The sequence below is a fragment of the Camelus bactrianus genome, chromosome X (genome assembly GCF_048773025.1).
Source record: "Camelus bactrianus isolate YW-2024 breed Bactrian camel chromosome X, ASM4877302v1, whole genome shotgun sequence".
NCBI lineage: Eukaryota > Metazoa > Chordata > Mammalia > Artiodactyla > Camelidae > Camelus > Camelus bactrianus.
Genome location: NC_133575.1, coordinates 35,145,093 through 35,165,927, shown reverse-complemented (window position 1 = coordinate 35,165,927; position 20,835 = coordinate 35,145,093). Strand labels below are relative to the sequence as shown.

The 20,835-nt window shown below is 39.9% G+C and overlaps 1 pseudogene; it reads right to left on the bottom strand.

Moving 5' to 3' along the window:
* Positions 1-18,874: 18,874 nt before the first annotated feature.
* On the bottom strand, positions 18,875-20,240 carry LOC105079421 (ubinuclein-1 pseudogene; annotated as a pseudogene).
* Positions 20,241-20,835: the final 595 nt, after the last annotated feature.

Here is a 20,835-nt window from a genome sequence, read left to right as displayed (position 1 = left end):
TGACGGGATCCACTGTTTTAAATTTACTCCACACGCCAAGATACAGAACAGGCTGCCGGCTTTCAGCATCTCCAAGTATTCTAACTAAAAACTATTATTTGCAAAAAGACTTAGATACTTCAAAGGTATGTCCTGTAACAATGGTAACATTTATTGTTTTTCCTTATAAAAGTAATACATGTTAAGTGTAAGTTTAGAAATGGAGAAAAGTATAATGAAAACAAATCCGTGATATTATTGCCCAGAGATAAGATAATCACTATTATATTTTCTTGACATATGTATAAGATTATTTATTACAGTGTTTTTTATAATAGCAGAAGTTTGGAGACAACTCAACTGTCCATTAGTCAGAGACTAGATAAATCATGATGTATTAACACAGTGGAGTACTATTCAGCTATAAAAATGCTTTATGTACTGAAATGAAAAACCAAGTTTTTTTAGATCCTTCTTTTTTTTGTTTGTTTTCAAATTTTTGTTGTTCTTGTTGTGGGGAGGGGTAATTAGGTTTATCTATTTTTAATGGAGGTCCTGGGGATTGAATCCAGGACCTCATGCATGCTGAGCACATGCTCTATCACTGAGCTGTGCCCTCCCCTCCCAGGAGTCAACAGGTTTTATTATTGAACGAGAAAAGCAAGGTAAAGAGTAGTGGATGCTACCTTTTCTGAAAGAGTTAGGAATATGTGAAATATATTCATATTGCTTTGAATGCATTAGGAAATGCATTCAGAATGCATTGAGAGTGAGACTTAATATCCACACTTTTATTTTGATTTTTGAATCATGTGAATGTATAACCTATTTTTTTTTAAGTTAAATGAGCATAAACTGTAGAGCTGAAACAGAGCCTCACACTTGCTGTTCAGATTGAGGAAGTGCAATACTTTATCACAGCCAACGCTGGAGATACTTCATCTTAAAAGAATATCTTTATTTTTTTATAAAGACTGGTGATGGGGTTCAGAACATGCTACCCCAAAATATGGCACCTTGGCATGTTAAATATTTTAAGCTGAGGGAATTTGAGAAACAACAGAAGCTGGAAGGTCACGCTGACCCACCCCCTCCCACCTCCCCTTTGAAGCAGGTTATTAAATCCCTCATGTGAGAGGTGCCCTCCCTACACCGGGAGGAAAGGAGCATCCTTATCTTTGAAGACATGGGGAGCTGGGAAGTATCCTAACAAACAGGTCTTGCTAAGTCTCCCCCAGTTTACTACACTTACCTCATACTCTTTGCGTATCTTATGGACTCTCTCTGGTAAAAGATGCTTTTTTGTTTGTTTTTTTAAGAGAAAGTGACCAAATATGAATGAATGGGATCAGCTGGCTGGTAAAGTCAGCGTTTAGCTGCCTGGGGGTAGTAGTTGAATTTATAATCTCTCACCCTGAGTCAAGGTTGCTTGAGAACATACTTTATATGAGAGTATTATGTAAATATTCGGGAAAATGGCAGGAGTAGCAAGTTTTCTGGAGAGTCTGAAAAGATTTAGAAGACTCAAGGTAAGTAAAATTGTAGAAAGAGATTTTTTTTTTTTTTACAGCTAGAAACGTGTATCAAAACAAAACAGCATAAAAACAACCAACCAACCAAAAACTTTGTCAGAATTGGTCATTTATTGACTGAAAAGAAGTGGCAAAAAAAAAATCGATTAAAGAAGTGCTTTAATTTGAGAACAAACTGACCCAGTGGGGGAGGTGGGGGAGAGGGAGAAGGGGAGGACCAAGTCCTAAAGAACTGCTAGAGATGGGAAGCTGCATGAGTAGAAATAAAAGAAAACCACAGACATCCAGGTAAAAGGGGAGGGTATAGCTCAGTGGCAGAGCACGTGCTTAGCATGCATGAGGTCCTGGGTTCAATCCCCAGTACCTCCATCGAAACAAAAACAAAAACAAAAAAGACCAGATAAATCTGCATATCTTCTGCTGTCTACATGGGTCATGTTGTAAAATGAGAAGTGGTCTTTTGGATGAAGAACTGGGAGAACTATCTCCTAAATTGATGAAAATTCTGTTTTTCAGCATTCTGGGTTTAACAAGGGAAAAAAGCAGAACCAGTGCACTTTAAGGAGATTTTTGCAAAGGGTTGGGAAGTTGTAGTAGCTGACCTCTCAGTTCCCTTCTAGCTCTAAAACTGATTCTGTGGTTGCAGTGCGTATAAGTTACTTCTTAGACCATATGCTCGTAGTAACATGGAGGGTCACGTCTCGTGCATCAGTGAGAAGATATATCCTGAAAATGACCTGCTCTGTGGGACTGAACAATTTGTAAGTATTGGAGTAAAGCAGTGGTTCTCAAAATGTGAGAATCCTCTTCTCAGCGTAATGTTTTTTTTTTTAATTGAAGTATAGTTGATTTCCAATGTTGTGTTAGTTTCACCAGCATAACGTTTTTGAGATGAATCAATGTTGTATTAGTAGTTTGTTCATCTTTGTTGCTGAGTTGTGTTCCATTGTATGAATATACCCAGAGTTTGTCCATTTGCCTGTTGATAGATATGGAATATTTCTGGCTTTTGGCTGCCACGTTAGGGCTGCTGTTAACATTTGTGTGCAGTTCTTTGTTTAGACATAGTTTCGTTTCTCTTGAGCAGATACCTAGGAGTAGAACTTCCAGGTTGCATGATAGGTTATGTTTAGCTCTGTGACAAATTATCACAGTGTTTTCCAAAGTGGCTGTAGCATTGTGCATTCCTCTCAGCTGTGTACGAGTGTTCTGGTTGTACTGTATCCTTGCCAACACGTCGAATTATCAGGTGTTTGAATTTTAGACGGTGGGGGTTATGTATAGTAGTTTATTGTGGTTTCAGTTTGCATTTTTCTGATGACTTACAATTTTGAGCATCTTTCATTCTGTGTCTTGCTTTTTAAAAATTTGAAAAATACTAAACTCAAAGACCTTAGCCCATACCTTAGAGTCATCTGATTCCAAAAGCCTTGGGGCAGCACGACAGCAGCATGGCTATTTCACGTTGGTCTAAATCTCTACAATTCACAGTGCTCTCGGAATCAGTGCTATACTCACAGTTCTTGGCAGCTGATAGTTTGAATAAACATTGGCTGAATTATGGTCTAATGAAATGCTTAAAGGTAACAGCCACCATAAGTATGGTAATTACTACCATAAGTAATGGTAGGAAGGGATTTTCAGAAGGTGATATATCTGATTTAACTTGAATATTTCAATATATCTTATTTTATTGGGCCGTGAGACTCCTAGGGAGAAATAGTATTTAAGATTATTTTAAAATAAATGTTCAGAATAATGACAGGATCCTTGAAACTAGAAGACTGGAAAAAGATTCCTGTGTAAAGCAGCACTTGCAAAATACAGGGCATGCTCTCTCCTGGACTTAGTTTGTTCATCTACAAAATGGGACAGTTAGTGAATCTGAGTCTTCTTTCAGCTGAATCAGTGTTCACAATTTCAACTGCCCCATGGCTAATAGGTAGTTTTTCCATATGATTAGATTACCTAGATTTCACAATATGGTTTGGAGGAAGAATATCCCTGTTAGTACTGACAGTGAGATATTTTCCTTTTCCCCTCTAAGATAATTAAGGAAAATGAACCTCTTGATTTTCTGGCTGTGATAGTCAAATATTCATGAAATATTTCCCCCCAACATTTTATTATAAAAAATGTTCACACATACAGAAAAGTTAAAGGAATGTTATGATGAACAGTCATGTACCTACCACCTAGGTTCTACAATTAACATTTTACTGTATTTATCACTTATTTGTCCATCTGTCACTCAAGCCATCATATTTTTTGACATGTTCAAAATAAATGACAGACACCAGTACACTTCCTCTTAAAAGCTTATAAATTCTTTTTTAAGGATGGAGTCTGTGGTTATACATAAGTATTGCTGCATGCATGGACCTGTTTTCTGGAAATAAGAGATGCTGGTGTGTTTCCCAGAATAAAGATCTCTAGGTATTAGTATTTAGGACAGTAGCTCTCAACCAGGGGCAGTTTTGCCCCTCAGGGGCCATTTGGCAATGTCTGGAGACATTTTTGGTGGTCATGTCTTAGGCGTGTTACTGGCATCTCGTAGATTGAGGCCAGGCATGCTGTTAAACATCCCAGGATGCACAGGATGGTCCCCCCACAACAAAGAATGATCCAGCCCAAAATGTCAGTAGTACTAAGGCTGAGAAACCTGTTTTCAGAAATGGTAAACTTATCTCCAGGGATACCGAGAAACAAATTGGAGTATAAAGTTCTTTTGACACACTGTAGGAGAGCTCAGTAAAACTAAGAAGAAACAAAGGCTTAAAGAAATGTTGTCTTTTTTTTTTTTTAAAACCATCCTTGTTCTGCTTGTGAAATTACTTTCCTGAGGTATCTTGTGCTCATCATTTCATTTCTTCCACTCATTTTTTGCATTTAGATCTAAAGTAATCATGCATTTTCTTGCAAAGTGGTCTTAAATCTGCAGATAACAAGGGCCAAATAGCTCGTTTTCAAGATGATAACTGCCATACACAAATACCTCCTAATGAATGAACAAACTGTCTTGGGAGTTAGGGAGGAAAGGGACAGGTCGTGTAGGAATAGGGGTCTAAATGAGACATGTGGATGGATCTGTTTTTCTAGTTTTCATGTATATCATTGTTTCCTTCACCCCAATGCCATCTCATCTGAACAGAGTTTGCTCTGAATTTCTCATCTCTACTTTCTACAACGTGCACATACTCGAGAAGAATAAAAATAGAAAGAAAGCAAAGAGTTGAAAGACAAAAGCAAAAATGTAAAACACTCAGCAACAATTATTCATTCGTGGTAATTATCAATGCATGTTTGCCTCTGAATAAGTTAGATGTTCTTTTCCGCATACCCACTAGCCTCACCCTCATCCCCCGTCATTAGCCGAGTGTCATAACAACTCCCGTGGAGAGAGGGAGTGCAAATCCTCATAATTTCTCCTGATACTGAAAAAATTAGAATACTGTATTTGAAAATCTCCATTTTCTGATTGCACTCCCTGGAGCATGACAAATGCAGACCGACTTTCTGGACTGATTTTGATACATTCATAGGAACTTTGTGGTTTTGTGTGTTTCTTTTTCCTTGGAATTATTCATTTACTAATTTTTAAAATGGACAAATCATTCATATCATAAAAATTCAGCAGATACAGGAGGATATACAATGTGAATGAGTCTCCCTCCACCCTACGTCCTCCCTCAGTGCCCCACACCACCATTGTTGCCAGATCTTTCTGCATCATTCCAGACACATGATATACCACCTATCCACGCATGGACTTAGAGACTCTCTCTGCTCCTTCTTATGCAAATGCAAGCTTTCCGTACAGCAGACACACAGTAAAGGGCACAACTCTTTTTACATTTTTAAAATGAAGTTTTATATAAGTATACACCTGTGAAACCAATCAAGGTCAAGAATGTTATCAGGTCCCCAGTGGTACCATGGTATCTAGAGAAGCAATGAACATTCAGTCTAAAAGAGACTTCCTCTTCTGAAGCTTTGAAGTGGCAGTGAATTTTTAAGTATGTTATTTTAAAGTCACAAGTTTCTATATATGCCTTTGCTCCTTTGCCAAGTCAGTCACAGGTGAATTCTTGGGTGTCTAACACCTATTGTAAATACATTCTTACTCTTTTTTTTAAGATTACAAGGTAGGACTGAAATCCCACTATTTACTCTGGATTCAAGGTAGTCTGGAAAATGCTGGCAATTTGGAGAGAGCAGAATGCTTTGAAAAGCATTATTCTAATTTTGGTCCCACCACCTAATGGCTTTATAATTATGGACACATTATGCAACCACTATGAGACCCAGTTTCCTCATCCATGTAAGCAATGATGCTTCCCTGGCAAGGCAGTTGGGAGAATTGCAAATAGTAAATATTTAGTGCCTGCACTTCGTAGCTGTGATCAGAAGAGAGGGTACTAGGCTTAAGGGGTAGAGAATTGGAAAGAGAAAGACTTCAGGACTAGAGCAGAGAGAATTGTGTTTCAATGGTAACCGGTAGAAATTTTATTTTCCTACCCAGAGTTTGAGAGTCTCTTTTAGCAATGAAGCAGTATGAACACATATTGGGAACTTATTAATCTCTTTTTCTGTGGGAATATCTGTCTGGAGGTAGCATGATTGTGGTGCTCTAATTAAAAAAAAAAAAGTTTAGGGTCATCTGGTTTCCCAGATATCACCTTTTCTGTGAAGTTACATAATTTGGAGGTGGTGACATCAACATAAAGTCCTCTCTCCTTGGTCTGTAGATGGCTGTCTTCCACCTATGTCTTCACATGGTCTGCCCTCTGTCCTGCTGTCTGTGTTTGTAAATAAAGTTTTATTGGAACACAGCCGTGCTGCCCATTCCTTTACATATTATCTGTGACTGCTTTTGTATAGCAACAGCAGAGTTGAAGGGTTGCCATAGAGACCACATGGCCCACAAAGCCTAAAACATTTGCTATTCGGCCCTTCACAAATAAAGCTTGCCAACCTTTGGTTTATGTTATGATTAGGATGACAAAATTCAGTCACATGTAGTGTTTGAGATGAGATCCAGTTTGGTTTTATTCACTTGCATGGTCCACGAATAATTTAATCAGGGGGCATTTTATAGGTCAAAGATTAAATTTCCACGTTAGTGAAGAGCCTAAATAAATAGACCTCCTCTCACAGCACCTGTTCTTTTCTAGTTATGGCACCTAAGTGTCGTGCTGATTAAATAAGCGAAACGAATTGGAACCATTTGATATTGAACCTGATTATGTGGACATATAACAATGTTAGGATTCTGTGATCGGCTTTAGGAGGGAAGTGCTCATATGCTGTTCTCACCATAAATGAAGTAAATGGTTCAGATTATGGCCTTGCTGACATGGTAAACTGCTTTAAACCAGAGGATGCTTTAACACTGGACTATACTACGTATTGCTTCATTTCCTATTTTAGTGTAATATACTACCTTTAATTTCTGATGTCACTTTGTCAGCTTTTTTGAGGAGGACAATTTTTGAAAATTAAATTAATTTTTTGTTTGCTTTTTTTGGAGAAGTGATAATTAGGTTCATTTATTTATTTTAATAGAGGTACTGGGGATTGAACCGAGAACCTTGTGCATGGGGAGCATGCACTCTACCACTGTGCTATACCTTCCCCCAACTTCGTCAGCTTTTTAATCTGCCTTCTAATATGCTCCTGGCCATCAACCTGAATGGAATATTTTGAAGTCTTCCTACAAAAGAATTCCTAACTCTTAATTTCTTTCTACCATAATTTTTCAAAATTTGTCATTTTCCAACAGTTTATGATTTTTTGAGTTTTGGTTTTTCCTTCTAGGTAGGAAAATGTATTTTGGATCCTATGTGTGATTTCTGGTATGAATTGATGTTTTCTGATACTGTTATGGATTGAATTGTATCCCCCTTCATCTACCCAAACACCCCAGGTATCTTGGAAGCTATAACCCCCAGTACTTTAGAATGTGACCTTATTTGGAAACAAGGTTGTTGCAGATGTAATTAGTTAATATGAGGAAGATGAGGTCATTCTCAAAAAGGATGGGGCCCTAATCCAATATGAATGGTGTCCTTATAAGGGGCTGGCCTGGTGAAGACAGGGAGACACAGGGAGAATGCTGTGTGATGACAAAAGCAGAGATTGGAGTGATGCCACTACAAGCCAAGGAACACCAAAGACTGCTGGCAAACCACCTGAAGCTGGGAAGAAGCAGGGAAGGATTTACCTAAAGCTTCTGGAGAGAGCATGGCCCTACCAACACCTAAATTTCTGACTACTAACCTCCAGAACCGTGAGACAACACATTTCTGTTGCTTTAAGCTGCCCGGTTTGTAGTACTTTGTGATGGCAGCCCTAGGAAACTCTTACAAGAAGTAAAGATCAAATTTTGTGAGACTGTGTGGTTAGGGATATGAGAACAGAACAGCAAAACTCTTACATCATGCACTTCTTAAAGTATTTTCCATTGGTTACAAATACACTTTATCAAGATAGTCTAACAAGTTCCTGCTTGAGTTAACTTTTCCTGCCTTTTTCTGCCCCTCCTCCTGCCTTGCCCTCTCTGAGAGAGGAATCTTATCCAGAAGTGAGGAGAATGGCAAAAGCCATGACTCAGATTATCCATCCTCACCTGTTCCTGGTATGTGGGGAATTTCCAGAACTCTCTTGGAGGGACAAGTGCCTTCTTGGAAGCCCACCTGGAAGCCTGGATGCCATCTTGGAGAAGTACGAGGGAAAGAAAGGGCCCTATTCTTTTGCTCCTGATAGGAGACTACAGCCCTGACAGAGGCTGAAGGCTGCCCTCCACCTCAAAATGTGAGAGCACTTCCAAAGCTGGGTTTCAACTGGGGCCAAGCCACCAGCAGATTTTTCCTTTCTGGTTCAATCAAGATTTTAACTTGGACTTAATATAATTCAGTTTAACGGCTCCATCAGTAGGAAAATTTCTCCTCTCCTCACCCCTCCCCCACCTAGCTAAGGTACAGAAAGCCAATCTTATCTGCCTGATAAGAAATAGCTAACTCTTTGATCTGCTACTTTATACTTGGTTAACCCAACAAGTCAAGTAAAGAAATCAGTGTTTAAAGTCCTTGGCAACAATGTGAGGCATCATTTGAGTGACCCTTTTTATCACAGAGAATGGTGGTAATTGCAGAGATTTATGAATCCAGTGATTAACAGTTGACTTAGCTCAGCGAAATCAAATCACAGTATTTCATGATAAATTATTTCTTTTATTTACTGAAGAATACCTGTTTCTATAGGTGTTAACATGTGGAAAAGCCCGCATCTTACATTTGTATGATATTAGGTAGAGGGTAAAGGTTACATATTCTATTTGTCTTTCTCTGTCTAACTTATTTCACTTAACATAATGTCCTTAAGATCCATCCATGTCACAAATGGCAGAATTTTCTTCTTTTTCATGGCTGAATAATATTCCACTGTGGATAAATGCTATATTTTCTTTAGCCGTTGATTGACACTTAGGTTGTTTCCATGTCTTGGCTATTGTAAATAATGCTGCAGTGAATTTGGGGGTGTAAATATTTCTCCAATTTTATTTTCTTCAGATATATACCCAGAAGTGGAATTTCTGGATCATATGGTAGTTTTTAAACTTTTTGAGGAGCATCCATACTATCTATTTTTCATAATAACTATACCAGTTTGCATTCCCACCAACAGTGGACCAAGGTTGTCTTTTCTCCATATCCTTGCTAATAATTCTTACCTTTTTGATGACACCCATTCTAACAGGTATTAAGTAACAATCTCATTGTAGTTTTGATGTGCATTTCTTTAATGGTTAGTGACGGTGAGCACCTTTTCATGTACCTGTTGGCCATTTGTGTATCTTCTTTGAAAAAATATCTGTTCACTTCCTCTGCCCATTTTTTAATCATATCTTTTTTTGTTCTTGTTTAAACTATGGGTTTTTAAAACAATATATATTTTGGATATTAACCTCTTATCAGCTATATGACTTGCAAATATTTTCTCTCATTCTGTAAGTTGCTTTTCATTTTGTTGATGGTTTTTTTTTTTTTTTGCTGTGCAGAAGCTTTTAAGTTTGATGTAGTCCCACTTATCTATTTTTGAGTTTTCTGTCTATTTTGTTTACTGCTATTTAAACAGTAAACAATAGCACTGAAAGTTGCTGGATAAGATCTCTACTTGTGTTCTAGCCCCACTTCGACCCTCTGCCTGTGTGATAACGCCCTCATTTCTTAACCTCCTCAATGCTTTCTTTGTCAGCTGCCTCTCCTAACCTAGCTCCTAGTTTTTTAACTTTCTGTTCTGCAAAGAGACTTTAGGCAACCTACAGAGATCTTGGAAAACATCTCCCCAGATTCTCGAAAATTCTCTAAGTGCTTTATTTATTTATTTATTTTGGCAAGAAAGCCAATTTTAAAGAGCAGATATCCCAGTGAAAGAAGTGGTGCCTGAACTTCCCACCTGGGCCTAGATGACTTGACAATCTTTAAAAAAAAAAAATTTTTTTTTTTTTTTACTGAAGTGTAGTTGATTTACAATATTAGTTTCAGGTGTACAGCAAAGTGATTCAGTTATACCTATAATGACTTGACACTCTTAACCTGAAACTTTGAGTGGGTGACGTTGGAGGGAGGAGACAGCAGGAGTGATACGAACATGGATGCCATTTCTCAGCTCAAACCCCTGCCTAGGCTGCTCTACCATTCAGATTAAAAGCCAGAGTCCTTCCTATGGCCCATAAGGGACTACACAGTGATATCCCTGTCACCTCTCTGCTGGTCTTCCGCTTGTTCATTCTGTTCTCCCCAGATGGACTCCTAGGCAACTGCTCCCTGACTGTGCCAAGCCTGCTTCTGATGCAGGGCCTTTGCACTGGCTGTTTCTTCTGTAGGGAATGCTCTTCTCTCAATAGTTCCATGGTTTGATACTTCATCTCTTTCAGGTCTTTGCTCAAATGTCACCTCCTCAGAGAAGACTCTTCTGACCATCCTATTTAAAATTTCAACCTCCTCCCCCTCCCCTGTGACACTTTCTATCCCCCTTCCTTGGTTTATTTTTCTTCATAGCATCTTCCACCATCTTCCATGCCAACTGTTTGATGTATTTGTTTATCATATCTTCTTCCCACTAGAATGTAAAGTCCATAAGGGTGTGAGTTTTCTGTCTGTTTTGTTTACTACTATATCCTCAGAGTTTAGAACAGCACCTGGAGCCTAGTAGGTGCTCGATGAATATCTGTTGAACAAATGAATTACTAAAAGAATGACTAGCCTTCCCTTCCATCTCCTCAACCACAGGACCTATGTGAATTATCACATGTTATGTGCATGAGTGTGGTGGAGAGCCCCAGGAGAAAGGTCACATTTAATCCCTACTTAATGGAGTATGGAAAAGCAGAGCTCCAGAAATCCACAAATTACCTGAGGCAGTTCAGATCAATGGCAGGAACAATAGCGAAGTGGGCTAGAGACCTGGGTTAAAGTCAGTCTTTACCATTAAGCGTTTGGGCAAGTCATTGAATCTTCCTGGGCTTCAGTTGTATCATCTGTAAAATATTAAGGTTGAAATAGTCACTGAGAAAAAGTCTATAACACGTTATGCTTAAACATTATTTTTTTTCACACGTATTATCTCTGAATCCTGTGAGGCAGCCGGGGCAGGTAGATAGATGTGAGAGAACACAAAATCTTTTTGTAGTTGTTGTTTATTGTAATTCCTCACTGGGCCTTAAGGTGGGAGAGGGGGTGTAGGGATTCCATACATGGAGGACCGTTTGTTTGTTGAAGAGGTGATGGCGGACAAGTTGGGACTCATGAGAGGGATAAACTGCTTTCGATAGGAATCAGCTAAAAACATTTTTCTATTTCTTTCATTTTGTGTTTACACAAGATGATGCCCATTCACTAAACTTATTGTGATAATCATTTCCTGATGTGTGTAAGTCAAATCATTATGCTGTAGCCCTTCAACTCATATAGTGCTTTATGTCAATTTATCTCGATAAGCTTGGAAGGAAAAAAAATAAAAAGAATCAGCTGAGATATGAAGGACAGGGCAAGAACCTGGAGCAGAAGGTGGGAGAAGCAGAGGGAAAGAGGTGGTAGAGCCTTGCTGGAGGTGGTCAGAAAGAGGTGATCTTGTGGTGAGATGAGCTAGTGGAGAAGAGAAACATAGCAAGACAGATTGACTTTGCTCTGCTGGGCGTGATGTAATCCCTTCCTACATCTACCTCAGAAAATCCAAGTTGCTTCTGAATGCTTTAGCCCAACTGAATTATCTCAGGAGAACTGAAATTGGTGTGGACCCCTTGTGGAGGCTGCCAGAAGGGAGGCGACAGCCAACATCTTGGCGACCTAATGGGGAAAGGAGAGCTCAGGCTCATTTGAGCAGGGCTCTGGCCCAGAAAGGCTGGCTGCCATGGGGAGCCCCTCCTGTTCTCATACTGACTTCTTAGAGTATGATATTGCCCATTTTCCCTGAATAGCATGCAAAAGGGTCTGCTATAGATGAAATGTTTGTGTCGTCTCCGAAGTCCTATGTTGAAACCTAACCCCTAAGGTGATGGTATTAGGAGGTGGGGCCTTTGGGGGTGATTAGCTCATGAGAGTGGAGCCCTCATGAATGAGATTAGTGCCCTATACAGGAGACCCCAGAGAGCTTTCTGGATCCTTCAACCATGTTGAAGAGACAGTGAGAATATCGTTGTCTGTGATTCAGGAAGCCGGTTCTCACCAGACACTGAATCTGCTGGCCCCTCGATATTGGACTTCCAGCCTCCAGAGCTGTGAGAAATAAATGTCTGTTGTTTATCAGCTACCCAGTCTGTGGTATTTTGTTATAGCAGTCCGAACAGACTAAAATAGGGTCTTATTTATTATTACAGTCTCTCATCAGTTTATTCTAATGAGACACTCTACTGCCTAGAGCTCAGTAATTACTTCAAGCAGTAGAGCCTTCCTTGGCCTGATAAAATAGTCATCATGTTCAGAGTCATTAGGATTGGGACTGAAGAAATCTAGAGCCTTTGCTTAACACTTTGACTTTGCAATTAAGTGTTTGATTTTGCACACTTAGGTAAATGGAAAAGCACTTTGAACTCACTTTTGGATAATTAGCACAAAGAGAAAATGGCTTTGCAAGTCACAGTGTGGCATGGTTCAAACTGAGCAAATGAGAACAAAAATCAACACTTTGCTATTCATACAAACGTCTGCCACAAAGAATTTTCATTTAATTTAAAGTGATAAATCTGGGTAATTATGTGATATGATTATTCATAAAACTGTTAATCAAACTCAGATATATTTTATAGCATCTCATACATAACTCTGCAACTGGAATATTTTAGGAGAATATATTATCTGAATTTTAAAATATCACTCCATTGTAACTATTTATCAGCAAAATGGAAAAATGTATCTTGGCTAGTTCTGTTTAGCCAATTATTGCAATGGAAAATGTTAGATGGTATCCAAGAAATACAACTATAAATAATACAATGTATATCTGCTTCCAATGGATAAACATCCAATGTAAATAAAGAAATATAAATTGGATCTAGAATGGATATAAAAAGTGCTTTAAAAGTAAAAGTTTGTCACGGACAGATAAAAGACAAAAAGTCCTTTCTCCGTTTTTGTTATTTTTCTTAAAATAACAAAAGGGTATCTAATGCTTTTACTAGCCAGTGTCTTATTCAGACTTTTCCCATCTAAGATAGGGAGGTATACAAAAAACCAAAATAAAAATGGAGAGTTTGGAGGTGATTTAAATAGCTGGATGTGTTCTAAATAACAAAACATGGTACCTAATGCTAGTATGTTTGGAGGAATCCACAGATTGACTTTTAGACATGAAGCTTTGCTTATGCTCAACCTCATTAAATGAAATTAATTCTCATGTGATGTGGGGACCTTTGAAAAGTATATTCCCTTTTCAGTAGCATAGAAGCATTCATTTGCCTCACTTGGATTATCCATATTCTTTTTAAGCTCAGCAGTTTCCAGCTCCCTTTAAAAAGTCATTTCATCCTTGGGTGGAGGTGTATTTCCAGATCTATTGGGCACTTTTGATCCCTGTTGGCTTAGAGGGCTTCTTTGAAGATCACAGTCAGTGAAAACATTTTTCTGTTTTTGACAACAATTGAGAGAATTATGGGTAACTCTTAGAACCGGTAAACTAAGCAGTTCATTTTCAACTGGGCTTGTTCTCTGGCAGATTAGCGGATGGGTTGGCAGTCAAGATTCAGGGAGAATATCAAGGATTGAAAAAAATGGAAACTTAATTAACTTCATTTTCCTGTCCATGGACATTTAGGGTGTCTGCAGTTTTTCAATTAATTATAAATAATGTTGCAACGACAGCCGTGGATGTTTCCTTGAGCCTATGTATAAAGTGTTCTCTAGAGTATATTCCCATAAGTAAAATTGCTGGGTCAAAGTATATATATACATCTTCAATTTTTTTTCTATTTCTATCTTATTTTTTTATTGAAGTACAGTCAATTACAACGTGTCAATTTCTGGTGAACAGCACAATATCCCAGTCATACCTATACATACATATATTCGTTTTCTTATTTTTCTTTTTACTGCACATTTTTTTTAGTTTACACATATGTACTAATTATTGTTTCTAAGAATAGATTAGATCTTTAGCTTTTTAAACTTACATAGTTATCAAATGAATAAAGCCAACTACAAAATAAGAATCAGCAGAATGTAGTACATCTTCAATTTTACTAGATATCACATTGCTCTCCAAAATGCCCGTACCACTTTATACTCCCATCAGCAGGACATGAGAGTTTTGTTACTCTACATCCTAAGTCAGTATTATCTGAAGTTTTAATTTTTTTGGTCTATTGGAGATAAAGTTGCATTTCATTACCATTTGTAGTTCTCTGATGAATAGTCATATTGGACATCTTTTCACGTATTTGTTATCTTTTCAGCTTCCCCTTCTGTGAGTTACCAATTCATATTCTGTTGGCTTGTTTGTTGTTTTTCCCTGTTGATTTGTAGGAGCTTCTTTAAAAATTTGCTTTGTAATTTTATGTCTTGCAAATAGTATCTCCTAGTCCGTGGATTTCTTTGCACTTTATCACTTGGTACATTTTATAGTTCCGAAGTATGTAATTTTAATATAGTTGAATTTATTAATCTTGCCTTTTGTATGTTAAGAAATCCTTCCCTATACCATGGCCACAAATATATTTTTCTAAATTCAGTTCAAAAATTTGTAAAGTTTTATTTTTCACAACTGGAATATTTTTTGGATTGATTGTGTGTTTGAGTTCTCTACTGCTGTGTAACAAGTTACTGCCAGCCTAGCAGCTTCAAACAGCACAGATTTATCAGCTCAGAGTTCTCTAGGTCAGAAGTCTGGTACAAAATAGCTGCGTTCTCTTCTGAGGATCTTATAAGGTTGAAATCTAGTTGCTGACTGTCTGTGTGCTCATTTGGAACTTGGGGTCCTCTTGAAAGCTAACATGCTTGTGGCAGAATTTTGTAACTTGCAGCTGTAGGACTGAGGTCTCCATTTCCTTGCTGGCTGTTAGACAGAGGCTGCTCTTGGCTACTCTCAAAAGCCATCTTCAAAGAATCTCCCTTGGATGGAATCCCTCTCATGCTTCACATCTCTCTGACTGAGAATTTTTCCTTCAAGAAGAGTCCTACCCCTTTTAATGAAGTTCTCAACTGATTAGGTCAGGCCCACCCAGGACAATCTCCCTATCTTAAGGTCAACTGATTTGGGATCTTAATTGCATCTATAAAACTCCTAAACAGCACTGCCTTGGTTAGTGTTTGATTAAATAATGAGGAAAAGGTGTCTGTGTACCATGGGCCTGTAATCTTGGGGGCCATCTTAAAATTCTGTCCACCACATGATATAAAGTAAGGCCATATATTTTTACATATGGATCACTACTTTATATTCATTTTGGAAAATTTTAAACATATACAAAAGAAGGGAAAATAATTCCATGAACCCTGATGTTTCCAGTACCCAGCATCTGTGATTCCACATGGCTAAACTTGTTCCACCTATCTCTCGACTCCCTTCTCCCCACAACCCCCCCCAGATTATTTTTCAAGAAATCCATGACATACTAGTTCATCTGTCAGTCTTTCCATATGTATCTTTAAGGACAAAGACTTCTTTTCTTTCTAATTGGAACTAGCCAAACTTGAGGGTAAGGGCACCATCCTCCAGACTGCCAAATCTGCCCAAGACTTCTGACTCCAACTGCAAAACCACTCTCAGGTTTGAGAATTTGTTAGAAAGACGCACAGAACTCACAGAAACCTGTTATATTCACATTCACTTTTATTACAAGCAAAGGATGCAAATTAGAAGATACACATAGGGCAGAATCTTGGACTGGGAGGGTTCCAAATGTAAAGCTTCCATGTTCCCAGGGGTACGTTACCTTCCTGGCATTGCTATGTGGCAATACGTGCCTGGTGTATTGCCAACCCAGGAAGCTCACCCAAGCTTTGGTGTCCAGACTTTTAATTGGGATTTCATTATGTAGGCATGATTGATTGAATCATCACCTGTGTGGTTGAATTAACTATCCCGCCCCCTTCTGCTTCCAGAGGTCAGGCTGATACCATGAGGCTCACAGCCTCAACTCTCTAATCACATGGTTGGTCTTTCTGGCATGGCCAGCCCCTACCCTGAGTCACCTCATTGACATATACTATCAGGCTGGGTCTAAAGGACCACCATGAATAATGAAGACACTCCTGTCACTTAGGAAATTTCAAGGGTTTAGAGGTTCCTTCCCAGGAACTGGTTACAAAAGCCAGCCAAATCCTTCCTCCCTCCCTCCCTTCCTCCCTTCCTCCCTTCCTTCCTTCCTTCCTCCCTTCCTCCCTTCCTCCCTTCCTCCCTTCCTCCCTTCCTGTCTTTCTAACCATAATACCATTATCTCACCCAAAAAATTAAGACTATTCCTCTTTTCATCAAATATCCAATAAATGTTCTAATTTTCCCACTGTCTCATTAAAAAAAGAGTTGATTTCTACAAATCAGTATCCTAACAAGCTTCACACAATGTAATCAGTTAACATGTATCTTAAATTTCTTTTACCTTAGAGGTTCCCCTTCCCTCTTTTTCCACCCTCCCTGTAATTTATTTGTGGAAGAGAATGAGTCATGTGGTCTTCAGAGGGTACCACATTGTGGATTTTACATAAATTACATCATCATAAAATTCACCCAGGTACTGTTTACGCTTGACATATTTGAATTCACTTAGCTAGAGCAGACAGTTCAAAGACACCTTATGGTACAGATTTCACTGGCACAAGTAAGCATTCTAAAGACCTTTGTGGAACAGTCACTACCTTAGTGAATAGCTTGGTGGCTTAGGAACTCTGGAATATCTGTCCTTGATTCATTCTCCAAGCTTAACTGCATGTTCCCCACATATATATACTCCAGTGCTTGGAAAACTCTAGGACTTCAAGGCCTATGTCTTTTTCTTTTTCTTTTTTTTATGTTTGTTTCTAAATTTTTAAAAATTTATTTTTAAAAAAATTTTTGGGGAGGGAGAGGTAATCAGGTTTATTTATTTATTTATTTATTTTAATGGAGGTACTGGGGATTGAACTCACGACCTCATGCATGCTAAGTACATGTGTTACCACTGAGCTATACGCTCCCCCTTCAAGGCCTGTTTCTATATGACAGATACTTTATAGAGGTCTGTTCCTATAGCCCTGCCTCAGAGGATTTCTAAGAATAAAACAAACTAGCATGTCTATCTGTGACTTGGAACCCTTCATGACCTCTGCCCATAAAGAGATGAAGATTTGACCAACAAGGGTTTCGGAGCCCTGGGGTCCACCTGGATAAACTCTGGGGAAAAACAAAACAAAACAAAACTGGAAGTCTGACTGGATTGGGAATCGAGTTTTCTGGGCCCAGCTGATCTTTAAGTCAGGATGGCACAGATTGACAGAATTCAACTGGAAAAAGCTCAACTAAATAAAAGTGGCTCTGTCTGAAAAAGAGATGTGTCTTTTTACAAAGGTCTTTTGAGAAGTGCTCAGAGGGCTGAAATGGAGGCTGTGAGTGAGTGAATTCTGCTCCACTCTCAAGGCCCTGGAATTATGTCTTCCTATAATGTGACATGCCAGGAACAGTCCTATTCTATCCAATCTGTTTTAAAGGTAATGATAAAAGCTGAGCCTAACATAAGTGCCTTTAAAAAGCCTATCACAATTATCTTGAGATTGATGGATCTACAAGTCTTTAAAAGAGCTTCATTGTCATGTTCAGAGGAGAAATTGGCCCCCTGCAATGAGTATGTATTAAGTGCTCTGAATATATTTTCAGAGACAAAGCTACTTCTCTCAGTGGTGGCTTTAGTCCAGGTTTTTGTCCTGCTGAACAGACCATCTGAGCATGGGATGGCTACCACGACCATCCCATAGGTCCTCTTGTAGCCAGAAGGAGCCCCTGGCCTATGGGACTCCATGAGAGACTCTGACCAAATGCCAAGGTGTTTGGCAGATTTAAAATGTGGTTGTATACACTAGTCTGCCACAGTGCTGGAACTCAGAAACACATATACCCCCCATATTCCAAACCCAGAACGCTCTCCATCCCAAGATCTGTCTCTCCATTAACTGTCCGGCACATAACTCTGAAGCCCAGGAGCACCTTGGGAGTTCCTCTTGAGGAGCACGGGCTGCTAACCATGGTGAGTTTCAGGGACAAGGTCAGTACCTTTGTTCCTCCCTGCCTCCCATCACTAGAATCTCCACTTGGACCACCAAGGCCAGCTTCTGAGGAACAGAGGTTTGTTCACCGTGGGCTTGGGACCTGTCCATGGAGGCTGTCCCGTGCAGGGAGGTCTACCATGGGGGCAAGTTTTTGGGAGGAATTGAAGCTCTAGATGGTTGTTCTTCCAGAGGAGAGCTGCTAGAAGAAAGCCCATGTTGGGAGCTGGAACCAGCGAGGGGAGACTTGTAAGACAGCCCTGGAGAGTTGGCCGAATGTCATTTTGCCTTGTGGCTCAAGGAAGTGTGGGATGGAGCTGGGTTCTTGCGAATCGCTTCTGGAGAAGGAAGTGCCTCCCGAAGAGGCTACCGTGGAGGCATGGATGCTGAAGGAAGAAGACTTGGCAAGGTTGTTGCCAAATGGAACTAGGTGGGGTGTGGGAGCAAAGCTTTGTGCTATTCAATGAACATGTACAAAATTGACTAGGGTCCGCAATTTAGACTGCTGTTCTTCTGGAAAGCTTTGCTGAGGGAGCCTGGCAAGAGAGCTCTTTGTAGCCAGAACTCTTGGGATTTTTCTCCTCAGGCTGCTCCAGTACCACTGCCCATTCAGCCAGAAAATTGAGGGGATGATTACAGAGTGCTGGAGAGTGATGGTCCAGAGAGTTGGGCTTTGGAAAATTCCTTTTTTCCTTTTGTATATAAAGACCTGTGACCTTGATGCAAAGCCACAGGACTGCCAGTTTGGGCTGATAGGATGAGAACCTTTTCAGGAGACTTATTCTGTGTTTCCTTCACCTTGACCTTGAAGGAGCCATTACTTTCATCTCGGGCACGATCGATGTCAGGGACCCATGGTGTGGTTCACTCTCCTTACACAGACCTGGCCTGCACCCAGCCCTGGGGCCAGAGAGTTTGGACTTCAGCATCCAGAAGAGCTTTCCTGAAGTCCTCCCTAGACTGGCTCTTGGTCCTTTCCAGATCATAGCCCTCTGGTTCTGTCTTCACCACCTGACAGCACACCTTCCTAATTTCAGCATTCCATTGGAATTTCTTCTGGGCTCCTTTCCCCTTTTCTTCTTCCTTACCAGAACAAATCTGTTCTCTCGGCTGCTTGTCTTTTACCCCTTCCAGCATCTCTGCAGTCTTTGCTTGTGTGTGTACCTGGCAATCATCCTGGTACTGGGCCATCTGCTCTGGTGTTGCCCTGCCAATAGCTTCTTTAAGTTTCTATAGAGGCCCCTCCAGATGCACCCCTCCCCCCAGTTCCCAGAGATGAAGTTCTGGGGGCAAGTGGGGCCAGGATGTCTCTGCTGCAGGGCAGGGATGAAGTCAGATGGCTGTGCACCTCAGAACAGATCTGGCTGTTTGGCTTCCAGATCTGCACCTCCATGCTCAGTAGGATCCCAGAGATATTCTCGGTGGAGAACTTCCATTTACACTGTCCTTCAGCAGTTCTGGAAGTCTGAACGAGCTCCTCAAGGCACTGCTTCAAGGGCACTGGTGAGCCTCTGGGGAGGGATAAAAACCATGTGAACTCCTTGTCCAATCCCACCCCATGGGAATCTTTCATCATCCATATCACAGAAGGGGCTTCCTTCTGGAGATGCACTGAGCAGCTTCTTCCAGTCCAAATCAGTCAGGGAGACCATAACAGTGACCTCCTGGAGCACACTGTCAGGAGCAGAGCAGAAGATTGAGAGCGAAGGGTGCTCCCCCATTCCCACAGGCTTATGATTCTTGTGCCTGTTTTTCTTGGGTCGGTTTCTCATCTTGAAATTTCTTTAACATCCCTTTATCATTTAGAGCCTCAAGCGCATTTCTTACTCTTTTTCTCATTACCAGCCTGGAGAGCTGTGAAGCCCATTTGGGACAATCTGGGCTTTGTTGATTTCTTCTCCCTGTTGAAAGTGTCATCATTTTTCTTTTTTCTCTTCTCACTACCTTCTTTCAACTTCTTCTACTTTGGTGATTTTCCTCTTTTCTTTAGTGGAGTCATTGTCAGATTCTGTTTTCTTTTTAAACTGAAGTATAGTTGATTTACAAATGTGTTAATTTCTGGTGTACAGTATAGTGATTTAGTTATACATATATATGTATATATTGCTTTTCATATTCTTTTTCATTATAGGCTATTACAAGGCATTGAATATAGTTCCCTGTGCTATACAGTAGGACCTCGTTGTTTTATCATGTCAGATTCTGATGTTTATTGTAACTGTAGGGTTCTCAGGTTAATGTCACGTCCTCTGTGCTTTGTGGTCAGAGAAGCAGGAAGAAACTCATCATATACTTCAACAAGTCCAGATCTGTTGGTGGAAGAATCAGATTCATCATACACATCTCCCATCTCAATCAAGCCTCAGACTCGGTCTTTTCTATGATTCTTTCCACCCTTGTTTCCAGGCTGAAGACCTCCTACTTTGTCCTGTGAACTCTTCATCAGCTCTGGGTAGAACTCTGGGCAGCGCTCCCTTTCTGGGTCAACAGAACAGTTGCTGCAACCAGCTTAGGATCTCAATGCTGTTCTGTTCTCTCAATCTCCTCTTGCCTGGATTTCTTTAAAAACATGGGATTTGGAGGGCCTGGGAGAG